Raw genomic sequence first — 12673 nt, 5'->3', positions numbered from 1 at the left:
AAAAGTCAGTGATGCTGGGGAAGGTGGAGGGCAGTACAGAGAGAGCCAGATGGATAGACTAAATCAGGGAGATCATGGGCCTGAGCCTAGAGGACTTGAGCAGAGTGGTGGAAGGCATGGGGGCTTGGAGAGGTCTCATTCACAAGGTCGCAATGAGTCGAGGTTGACTTGAAAGCAACAACAACTCTCTTCATCTCGCACATTTGAAATTACAGAATGGGGTTCCCACAGATGAAGATGTGGCTTGATCCATAACACATTTTGTTTTTAAAACCAAGTCCTTTATAAAGCAAATGCTGTTAGAACAGCTGCAGAATGGCTGAGTATAAACTAATAGTTTGGGAAAACAACATCCCAGTTAGCTTTGAAGACACAGGATACAGAGAAGCAAGCACATAGTGCTGAAGGGAGAGACCCAAGTAAGAGAGAATCTTCTAGCCGTCAGACTAGTCTAGGGGTACTTAACTTGTCCTGGTGCATTTCAGAAGATCCTGGTGGAAAAAATGATTTAAAAAAGATCCTATCACTGTTTTTTCTATGTCACAGTGAATTTGTAGGTAGAATTTAATCTTTTAAAATGTTAATTGTATTTTTTTCCATCTATGTGATGAAAATCAATTTCCAATGCAATCAAATACACCATATGCAATTTTTAAAAGGTGTTTATGTGCTTTCTTTCAGGGGCAGGGACCCACAGCTGTTTTTATATTCTCAAAATTGTCTTGGTTCCCAAACATTTAAGAATTACTGAACTAGATGCTAGGTAGTTCTCCTCTTTGGCAAGTCATAGCGATACTCTGGAAAGTTAATTAGCTTTGTGGTCTTGGTGACCCCTGCTAACACTTGGGGCCCAATTGTAACAAAGCTTTAAGAATAACGTTAGCACTTTCTATCAAAATAAAGTAAAATATTTTTAAAAGAATAACATTAGCTCTTAATTATATTTTTTTCTGGTAGCATCTGCATGCAGCTCTGTTCCAACAAATGCTAATGCTGCTTTGGACTAGAGAGGGCTAGGAATGATATACCACTTAAAATCACATGAAACTTATGTGTGGATCCCTGGATCAACTTTAGACATGTCATTAAAAATGAAACAAAATTAAGGGATTAAAAATGGACATTCATACCCCCAGAGATTTTCAGTTGATATGCTTCTCCATGTATTTACTATTCTGGGATTCTTGCATCCTAAAAGGCTCCCAAGCAGTAGTAGGGTGAGGACAGAAGTGTCTGGAATATAACTTCTAGTTTGGAGGAAATGATCAGGTACAACCTATAGTGGTTTGGGGAGAGACCAAAATGCAGCCTAGGACATCTGGATCTTCCATGGCTGCCTACTCCTTGGATAAGGCCTGTGTCATTTGAATGCCAGCTGATCTGCTTCACATTTTAAAACTGAAGCCACTTAAAAACAATGTTTGTCCTGTTTGAAGTTTTCCACACAACCAAAAAGGGTAGTGCACAGTAATGTCATTTATCTTATCCTCAAAACCAGGTTGTTCTGTGTTGCTCAGCCTGGACTTTACTATTCTAAGGTACATAAAATATCAGATGAATGCTATATATCTCTGCACTGGAAAACAGTGTTTCGTAGTACTAAGCAACAAAGCTAGTGTTTTGTTTTGTCTTGGTTAAATTCCATGCATTTGTTTGGACAGAGGTGATGGGATTCATAGGTTTGGGGCATTAGAGGATGAAAAATCACAATAAATACTGTAATACAGACTATATAGAAATTTGTTATAGGTAGTGTAATAGATGATAAACAGAACTTGTCAGCATCAATAGTGTGAGGTTCAGGCAGCTTTATTTTTAGTCTTATATTTTAAAAATGAATCTGTTTGACATCAAGAATAGTTGTACCGTTTGTTCTCACAGCAGTGGTTTGTATCTCAATATGTCTGTTTAAAGCAGCAGAATCACCATTCATTCTGACACCTCCTACCTACTTGGGAAAATGGGGAGACAGATACAACTAATATTAGCAGCTGTCCAGAGCCTCAGTTGTCATAAGACAGTTGAGTTCCACTTTGTTGTTGTTAAGTGCCTTCAGACTTAGAGCGATCCCATGACTGACAGACATCCAAGTCACCCAATCCTCAATAGCCCTGCTCAGGTCTTGCAGACTGAGGGTCATGGCTTCCTTAATTTGAGTCTATCCACCTGTAATGTGAACGTCTTCTTTTTCTACTTCTTTCCACCTTACCAAGCATTATTTTCTATTCTAGTGAGTCACGTTTTCTGAAGATATGTCCAAAGTACGACAATCTCAGTTTAAACATCTTGCAAGAGTTCAGGCTGGATTTGCTCTAACCACCTTATTGCATGCATTATGGTGCCCGATCTGGGCATGGGCTGGGGATGTTTGGGAACGTGCGTTGCTGAGAGAAAACAGATTTTACTGAACACCAAAACTGTCCTCAAAACGTTCAGGACTGAGGTGCGACAGAGCAAAAGGATGCGCCTCAGTACTGATTGGGGCTGGCCTGGCACCGGGAATGGAATAGGGCCGTTTTGAAGTCACTTTTGGTGTGCGTTAAAATCCATTTTCCCTTGGCAACACGCGTTCCCGAGCATCTCCAACCCATGCTCAGATTGAGCACCAAAATGCGTGCGATAAGGTCCTAGGACCCATTCATTTGACTTTTTAGCAGCCCACAGTATCCATAGACCTCTCGTCCAGAACCACATTTCAAATGAGTTTATTTTCTTTCTACAGGCTGAGTCTTATTCAGAATTCCAAAATCCAAAATATTTCTAAATCTATAACTTTTTAAAGTACCAACATGACAGGGCAGCAGCAAAGGCAGGCGGAGAGATGGTGTGGCTGAGTTCCTAGCCAAACTTTGCAGAAGTGGTGGCTTCAGCGGCTGCTTCTCCTCTTCTTCCACCACCACCACTACCACAATCCACCAGAAATGAGGTCTTGAGCAGGATGCAGCAGTGAACTCTTGGCAACAGTCTCCAGCCTTGGCTGGGAAGACAGCCCCATTCCAAAATAATAGCTGCTTCCACCACCGGAGCCTGGGTCTCTTTCAACCAACTCTGACAGCAGCAGCTGTGGTGAGGCTGCTCTCTTCTGCCCTACATCCCATGAGTACACCCAGCCACCCCACAACTGCAGGACGAAGATCCAAACTCCAAGATATCTCATTATGTGTTTGCAAGTCTTCCAAAATATTTCTTCAGTTTTTATAGCTTACATATAAACGGGAAATACAATGGCATGGACAATCCTAACTTTAGTATTCAATGATACATCTTTATATTTCAGGGTCTTATCTAGTTACTTCATAGTTGCATTTCCAAGTTCTAGCTTTCTTCTACTATTCATTGTCTACTGTCTACTTTAAAGTTATGTAAATAATCTGTGGCCATTGTTTTTGTTTTCTTAATGTAGTGCAGCCTTGCCTTATGCAGGGATCTGTTCCGGACCCCCCCCCCTCCCCCGCATAAGGCAAATACCACATAAACTCGAGCCCCAATCGAATGGGGCTTGTGTTTGTGGCAGCGTGGTGGGAGTGTGCCATGAGCGTGTGCGCCATTCCACGTAAAGTGGAAACCGCATATGGTGCACCCACATATGGAGTGGGTGCGCTGTATTCAGCTGTAAATCTGCCTTTGTACTTTCTTTTTTGACTTTCTTCAGTAATTCTTCCAAGTCTTTGCTATTTTCTGCTAGTAGTATGGTGTCATCTGCTTATCTTAAATTGTTGATGCTTCTTCCTCCAATTTTCATGCCTCCTTCCTCTGAATCTAATCCTGCTTTTCTGCTGTATGTATGATGAGTTCAGTGTACAAGTTAAACTGATAAAATGCAGGCTTGCCTGACTCCCTTGCCAATTGGAAACCATACTATTTCTCTGTATTCTCTCCTAAAAGTAGCCTCTTGTCCTGAGTACAGCTTATACATCAGGACAATCAAATTTTGTGGCACCCACCCAAGAAATTGGTCTATGCTTTATAGATTATAGCAAAGTCTTTGATTGTATAGATCTTGAAAACCTGTTTCTTTTGAAATTCTTTGCTGTGCACCATTATGCAACATATGGCCCCGTACAAACAGGCCAAAATAAAGTTGCTTTGGGCCACTTTGGAGATATGCTGTTTAAATGATGCATGCATCCTAAGAGTCTGGAAGCCACACCAAAACCATGCTCCAGTCCTAAGGATTAGAGCGTGGCTTTGGCGCGGCTTCTGGACTCTTAGGACGCATGCATAATTTAAACAGCATGTCTCCAAAGTGATCTGAAGCAGCTTTATTTTGGCCTGTCTGCGTGGGCCCGTATGTTAGCAATATGATTCCCAGTGTCTCTCCATTCCTGAACCCAGTTTGAACATCTGACATTTTTTGCTCTGTATGTGGTAAAAGTCTTTGTTGTAGAATTTTGAGCATCACTTTGCTTGCATGGGAGATTAATGCAATGGTCCTGTGGTTACTGTAATCCCGGGTATCCTCTTTCTGAGGGGACTGGATTTTGAATGCTCAAAATATCAAATGCTCAAAATATTGAATGCTCAAAATATCAAATGCTCAAAATATTGAATGCTCAAAATATTGAGCTTCACTAGCTGTTTGTTAAGAAGAGATTTTGCTTAAAAGTACAGTGACATTTCTCTAACTAATGCTAGGTGGCAAGCATCTGTACTCCCTTTCATTCCTTAAAATAAAGTACAATCTGAACTACCAAATGCTGTTTTTCAGAAAGAGTATTTCCCTCTTAAACATTTCCATTTTTATAAGTTTATACTATTTGAATGGCTTTTTGCCAAAGCTGCATTCAAAATCCTTCTTTCCCAGTTCTTTTATTAGGACTGTGATGGGGTATAATTTTTCAGCCTGGTTTTAGACTGTCTGAAATGTAAAGAACGGGATAATTTAAGAGGGGACTTAATAGACCTCAAATACATTCCTTAACTAGCATCATATTGAAAACATTTTGATTTCTGGTATAGCAAATATGCTGTGGTATTCAGTCTTCATTAAAAAGTGAATGACCACAGTGCCAGGATGTGGGCAGTCTTAAAAAACTAGTGTGCACATTTATGTTGATGTAGTCTTTTGGGAACTGACTTGCTTTTTATCATAAAAGTCACGAGGAGTTACTTGAGGGATTTATTCTGAAACTCTAAACTGCATGTAAATTCCTGAGGATCAAATTAAGCTGAAGGTAAACAGCATTCTGAATGGAGTTTTAGTAAATGGAGATAGAAGCAAAGAGTCCCTGCTTAAAGAAACATTTCTGGCATTGACAGACACTACATCAAGAGGCTCAAAGATGTTGTACATGGATGATAAAAGAGTATCTTTCATAATTTGATATTTGAATCCTCAAATGATCAGTTGTCAGCCACCTAATGAATAGTCAGCAGTTACAGGATGAAACGGTAGAAATGAGAAGTTGCTCTGTGTTGCTTCTAGGATGAAAGACTCAGTTCCTTGTGTGTTACATATGTATAGTGGGGTTTTGTTTTTATCATGGAGGCTGCAGTGACAGTCCGGTTTAGGGCAGCCACTTCTACATCACTTCAAAGGGGAAACTCATAACAGCAATAAAAACAGGCAAAGATGACCCAGAATTATATAAAGTTTGTGTGTACTAATTTATATGTATAGAAGGAAGGTTACAAAAGAAATATGACTAAATAAATGATAATAGAATATATCCCTTACCATAGCAGGGAAATTGGGCTGGGGGGAAATGCCAACTACCTGGCAAGCATGTTCTTAAGCCCTGTCCACTTGTTAGATAAGGGAGTGGAATCAATGTATCAAAATGCAAAGGGAAGAAAATGCAGAGAGCTGAATTGCCAGGTCTCAGGGTCTGGCTGGTCCCTCTTCTTTGGTTCTCAGGGAAGAATCTGAGGCTGAAAGCATTGCCTTGAAAAGTGTGTTTATTTTCTTTATTTGTTTGATGTTGTGTTTCAGTGATACATTCTGTGCCCTTAAGGTGTTGATGCTTAATGTGTCATGCTTAATGATATCACCATGGGCTGCCCCCATAACATCATGGAACTAGGAAGGAGGGGGCAGACCTAGGACCTTATCACACTGCTTAAATAACCCGTCTTACCTCTTCCAAACTGGAGTGCAATTCAGGAGGCAGCTGGGTATTATTGCACAGATTTTGCTGCTGAAGCCACCAGGCAAAGCCAGCCCGGCTGCACCCCAGTCCCAGGCATGTTTCAGCAGCCTTATTTTGAAATTGGGAGCTTTCTGACTGCAAAAAAATGGCCACCAAAGGGCTCCGGGGATCCGGGCTGCAGCCAGGCTGGACTTGCACAGAGGCTTCAGTGGCAAAATCCTTGTGATAGGAGCCAGCTGCCTCCCGAATTACACTTCAAGTTGGAAGAGGTAAACTGGGTTATTTAAGTGGTGCTATAAGGTTCTAGGTCTGCCCCCTCCTACTCTCCTAATGTGAAACTGACAAGTCTGGAGAATTTCCCCTACATATGGATGCTCTATAGACAACTGGGAATCCTGAGTTTGTTTTGTGGAAAGTGTCTGTGCACAGGGGACGCTCTTCTATTCAGATGTCACCCTCCACAGGCCACCAGCTGCCTTTGCCTGCCTGCTTCATATTCATTCTCCTGCTGATCAAATAAATGCTGTCTTGGTGCAGCCATTCCAACCAAAGCTAGTTTACCTCTTGCCACTTGAGATGGTGATTCTTTTAGAGCAGTGATTCCCAAACTTTGGTCCTCCAGGTGTTTTGGACTTCAACTCCCAGAAACCCCAGCTAGTTTGGCCAACAGACAAGAATTCTGAGAGTTGCAGTCCAAAACATCTGGAAGAGCAAAGTTTGGAATCGCCGTTTTAAAGGTACATGCTACTGATTACTATGCAGGTGGGGAGGGATGAATCTACTTTGGGCTTTAGTGTGAACTTTAAAGCAAACTTCCAAGGTGCTGAACATATTGAGGGCTAGGGACCAGGACCTTAGCTCATTTAAGAGAAATTACCAGACACATTTTGCTGTTGATGCTGCCGGCAGACTGCAGCCTGGCTAACTTCCAGCTAGAATCCAAGCTCAGATGGCCTCTTTTCAAAACTGGGAAGCTCCTGGCTTTGCAAATCAGCTGGCTGAGCTCAGATTCTGGCCGAAGTTAGCCAGGCTGCACTCATCCGGTGGCATTGGAGGCAACATGCATCTGATAATACCTGGCTGCATCCCGAATTAGAATTCAAAATGGGAAAGGTAAGATAGGTTTTTTAGCGATACAATAAACTTCTGAGACTAAAAGCCAGAGCACCTCACTGACATGGAGGTCTCCAGCTACCACCATGCCACCTGGGTGGAAAACACAGAGGAAAGGGATTTGAGTCACCATTCACCTTTTATGGAAGGGACAGTCCTGTTCTACAATAGCTGCTGCACTTATTCTCACACTTTTGAGATTGAGAATAGAGCCACCTGTATGCTACCTCTCCTGATCAGGGCACAGGTCCCCATGAAACCTAGGATGATAAGTGCATCCTTGTTTGGACGCCTTCCAAATGAAAATGGGACTCTTACACACAAATCCCTGCACCTGTTCATCTGAAACTTTGCATTTTGATTCCTTCAAAAGACACTATTGTGTCAGGAAATACCCCCCACAACTGCAAAGAAAGAAAAAAGTCATTGCTGTTTTAAAAATTATTTTAAGAAGTCCTAGTGGGAAACACAAAGTTTGAATTTCCATATCTCAGCATGCATTTGGTAACTGAGTCAAGGTGGATTTCTTCTAGATTTATCCATGCTGAATTGGGGCACCTTACAACCAAATCAGTTTGGATTACATAGGCAGTAGTTCCTGGAGATAGCAAAATTGAGGACAATGAGAGGGGGAAAATTATGAAATATCAGGACCTACAAACAGCAATTCAGGACTTCAGAAAAAAGAAAAAAAAAAAAAACATGGTGAGAGGTGTCCTGGGTTCAATTCCAAACAAATAGACGAAACATCTGAATGTAGGTATCTGGCCTACATTTCTTTCCTTCTCTGATATGATTTTTAAAAACATATTTTGCTTGATGAAGAAGCCAGTGGAGCTTCAAAAGCTTGCATGTGTTTTGTACATTTTGGTTTGTCAAAAAGTTTGTACACATTATAATTATTCTGTACTGTAGTGAACATCTGCCATACATAATTAATTTAAATACTGAAAAATGATGAAGGATGTACTTTTATTTTATATTATGTGAATTTCCTTTTAATCTAATGGTGCATCTTCTGGTATTAATTGCATATACAGTACTGATTTTACACTTAATTGTGAAATGCCTGCTTGTGGGGAACAACGTATTATGCAGAATGCCTTTTTAAAATACATACTATTTCTTTCAAATCTCTTATATTTTAAAATAATTCTGTTATTCTTTATACTGGAACTGAGCTAAGTAACACCATTCATTTATTCAAACAAATTTGCTAAATGGCCAGCACAGCTACCCCTGCATATTTTCTCATTCATTTATTGTTTACAAGCTGTAGCATTTTGCTCTTGACAATTTAAGGACACAGAGTCCTACTTTTCTTATGAATTTCTAAGTGACTATTATACATATTCTGGCTTTAATCCACATTTCCTGCTTCATTTTAATGCTTGGCAAACAGAGAGAGGACTCAAACACTATCTGTATAAATTGACATGCCTCAAGCCATGTTGTATGTTAATCAGTGTCATTTAGGGAAAACATCTATTACAACAGCTCAGATGTCAGCGTGTTCTGTTGTTGATTTGGCTGACAATTTCTGTCTGATGCAATTAAAGGAATAATTTGTACTGAAGTACCTGAGTAGGGGGGGGGGTAGATGATATAGTGACTTGGAGGTCTCTCATTCATGAGATCTCCAAACATCGAAGTCAACTTGACAGTAGTTGTTACAGGGCTGGCACAGAGTCATCTTTCATGTGGCCATTGGTAGTGCCACATTGGATTAAGAAACCAGTAATTCCTTTAATTGTTTCAGCAAATCTGTTAATGCTTCAGCGATATAATCTTTTTAGCTAAGCATATAACTTGAATCACTGCTTATCACTGGAAACAGGAGACTAACCAGAGCATGGAAACTTTCTTTTTGGATTCTTCTTCTTGTGTCTTCAAGTTGTTTCTGATTCCTGGTAATCCCCAGGCAAACCTATCATGTTTTTTTCTTGACAAGTTTTTTCAGAGGGAGCTTGCCATTGCCATCTGCTGAGGGTGAGAGAGTGTGACTTTGGCCAGAATCAACCAGTAGGGTTTCATGGCCGAGTGGAGATCCAAACCCTGGCCTCCAGAGTCATAGTCCAGTGCTCAAAACCACTACAACATACTGGTTTACAATTCCCAAAATCCCCCAGCCAGCATAGTCACTGGTCATGCTGTCAGGGATTTGGGAAAGTGCAGTCCAAAAGGTAACCTTCCCAAGCTCTGGCTAATTTGTGTGGCTTTTAAGAAAATAGAGAAGCCACACAGTTAAAAGGAATTCATTGAACAGGTAATGGTAATTTCAACACATGGACCTAAATATCTGTATAGAGAAGGCCATGAGAGGGCACTAGAGTGTACATTATGAGTCTATTGCAAACAACTCCCATTTGAGTGAAGCAAAGGTTCTCTACAGGAGTTCATTTCAGGTACCATGGCTGGAAGATTAAATCCCCATCTGGTCAACAATGACAGAAAAATGTCATTTCAGGTACCACAATAGGAAGGTTAAATCCCCCATCTGGTTAACAATGGCAGATAAATGTCTGCTCAAAGTCGCAGATGTGTGTTCTTAAAGCAGATGATAAAGAGCATTTCAAGGCATTGCCCAACAGAGTTTGCCTTGACATGAAAGAAAGAGTTTGAACTGTACTGACAATAATACTTCAAGCATCAAAGAAGGGAAGATGGAACAACAAGATTGCTTTTATTTGGGAGGAAGGAGGGAAGGGAGTGTAGGGGAATGTAACGGGGAGAGAGCAGAAGAATCTAAGTGATCGGGGCTAGCTTAAAATGTGGATCCTTTAAAATAAGAGACATTGGACAGTTCTAAAGAGAATGTTGCATACACTTTAAGCAACAAGTTCTCTTTTAAAGACCCTGTGCAGACCAGGAATTGAGGCTGGCCTGGGGGTGGAATCGGGGTGTGGTGTCCACATGATGCATGCCCCAACTCTACTCCCAGGTCACCGTGATGCTGCATGCTGCTCCACATGGCGCACAGTGTCACAGCGCTCCTCTGGTGCTGTGCCCACATGACATAGTGCAAAGGAATGCCTTCAAGCTGTGGTGCTGTGGCTATCATGCCCTTTCCAGGGCACAAAAAGGACCCACTTTTTCTGGTTTCTTTTTGCACCCTGGAAAGGCCAGATTGGGGCTGCAGTGTGCAGTTGCTGCAGCCCTGAACCAGTGCACCTGAAGGCAGTGGCAGTCTGCACAGCCCCAAAGTGTCCCTTTTTAATAAGGGAAAATTCATGAAATGTTTTGCATAAATGTTTTGCAGTTGACCCCATGCAACAGTCATATGTAGACCTCACTATTTCCCCTCTTTGCTGGCAAGACTGTAAAATTAAAGGCTCCTATCGACAAACATTGTGGAACTGTGGTGAAGTATCTGAAATTTGGGATCCAGTATTCTCTGAAATAAATAATATCACTAACCAAAGACTCCAGAACTGACTTCCTAGGTTTCTTTCAAGGAGACAATTCAACGACATCTCACAAACACTTAACTGGTTATTTATTAGTAGCTGCCAGACTGATCATCACTTGATTTTGAAAAGATCTAAAGGACAGATCTGTGACAACTTGATATAATAAGGTATGGGAACTAGCTCTGATTGAAAAATTATCTAATATACTTTAAATAGCCAGAAGAAATGAAGAAATACATGGTTTTACTGTGATGAGGAGTAGTTTTGTTGCACATATGAAAAAATAATACTGGTCTTCCAACAAATACAAGTCTTTTGGGCTGTCTGTGTAAGGAAACACAGGCCTGATTTAAACGGGCGCTATGAGGCACCCCCGTCACGTGCGAGGGGCGGCGCTTTCAAACACCCCTTGCCCCTCGCATGTGATGGGGGCATAAAAATGGCAGCGCCCTATACACATGGGTGCTGCCATTTTGACGTGACGGATGCCTAGCGTCCGCACGTCTTGGCACCTTCATGATGCTGCAAGTGTGCCATTGGTGCCGTGCGGTGTCATAATGGTGTCGCAGAAAGAAGGCGCTTTGTGTGGCTTTTTGTTGCGCGAGGGAGCCACGCGGTTTGTCCGCTGCGGCTCCCTCGCGCAACAAACGAGGGCGGTGGGAGAATGCCCTTTTTGGGCAGTCTGTATCCCACCACTGTTAACATGTTTTTATTTTTGTATTATGACTGTGTAACTTAATTGAAAAATAATTTTGCATACCACTGATGGGGGTGTTCAGGGATGGTGTGACAATATAAAATCAATAAAAAGAATTTAAAAACAAACTAAGCAATAAGATGTGAATGCATCCAAAGACATAGTCATATTAGTTTGCATCAGTACATAAAGGGATCTATTATCACATACAATCCAATGTTTCACAGATGAAAACTGTGTGGCCCAGCAATATCAAAGATGACAAGATGGCAAAGGTTATTAATGAAAAAGAAGACACAAGATAGGAGGGATTACAGTGGTTTACTTTATTCACTTTGGAGCAACTGAAGTAAGCTGAGAACAAGGAGTGTGGTATATTGGTGTGAGTACTGGACCATGACTCTGGAGACCAGGGTTCAACCCCCTACTTGGCCGTGGAATTTCATTGAATGACACTCTCTCACCCCCAGAGGGAGGCAAAGGCAAATCTCCTCTGAATGAATCTTACCAAGAAAATCCTGTGATAAATCTGCTTTAGGGTCTCCATAGATCAGAAACAACTTGAAGGTACACAACAACAATGAAAGAAAGAAGAGAAGAGAAGAGAAGAGAAGAGAAGAGAAGAGAAGAGAGGAGGAGGAGAGAGAAACTGGGACATTTAAAAAGTGGGACAACAGAGGATTAATTGGGTCTGCCCCTGTCAGATCAGGATTCTTGAAGAGAATGGTAGCACCTTTGATATAACTAAGAGAAAGAAATGTGTAACATAAGGTTTCATAGACTCAGTCTACAAAAACTTTTGTTACAAACTTCTTTCTCACAGTTATTCTGAAAGCGATACAAGATCGCTTTTCATGATGTCAGTACAGTTGGTCCTATTGCCATTCTGTTAAGTCAATAAATGTTGGTAGTATTACCTCCATTTGTGAAATAATAAGCTAGTAGAATGCCTCCGGCAATGTCTGAAGTGGTATAGAATGGAGAAAATGTGAGAAACTGAGAAAAATGAAGAACAACTATGGAAATGTTTATTTCAGTGTAGGAACTCTTGTGTCTCCTTTTCAGCTTCCAACAAAGTGCACATTTTGTAACTCACGTATACCTTAATACAAAATGCATGAATACTGCATCTACTGCATCAAGGACAAAAGGTCAATATACAAGCCATATACCAAACAGCCTTTTGCATGATTATCTGTGAGGTGAAGCATCAGCAGCTGGAAATAACAATTTAGAATTAACTCATTGCTCCTTCTGTGGTGAAACTGTGACTATTAATTGATGCAGCTGAGCAGTAAGAACTGAAGCATATAAACCAGGCAAAACACACATAACCTCAGTTTAAAAAAAACATGGGGGAGGAA

The sequence above is a fragment of the Sceloporus occidentalis genome, unplaced genomic scaffold, assembly GCF_023333645.1.
Source record: "Sceloporus occidentalis isolate IW3139 unplaced genomic scaffold, rSceOcc1.0.p SCAF_3, whole genome shotgun sequence".
Lineage (NCBI taxonomy): Eukaryota > Metazoa > Chordata > Lepidosauria > Squamata > Phrynosomatidae > Sceloporus > Sceloporus occidentalis.
The sequence above is the reverse complement of the archived record's forward strand: the minus strand, read 5'-3'. Positions refer to the sequence as shown.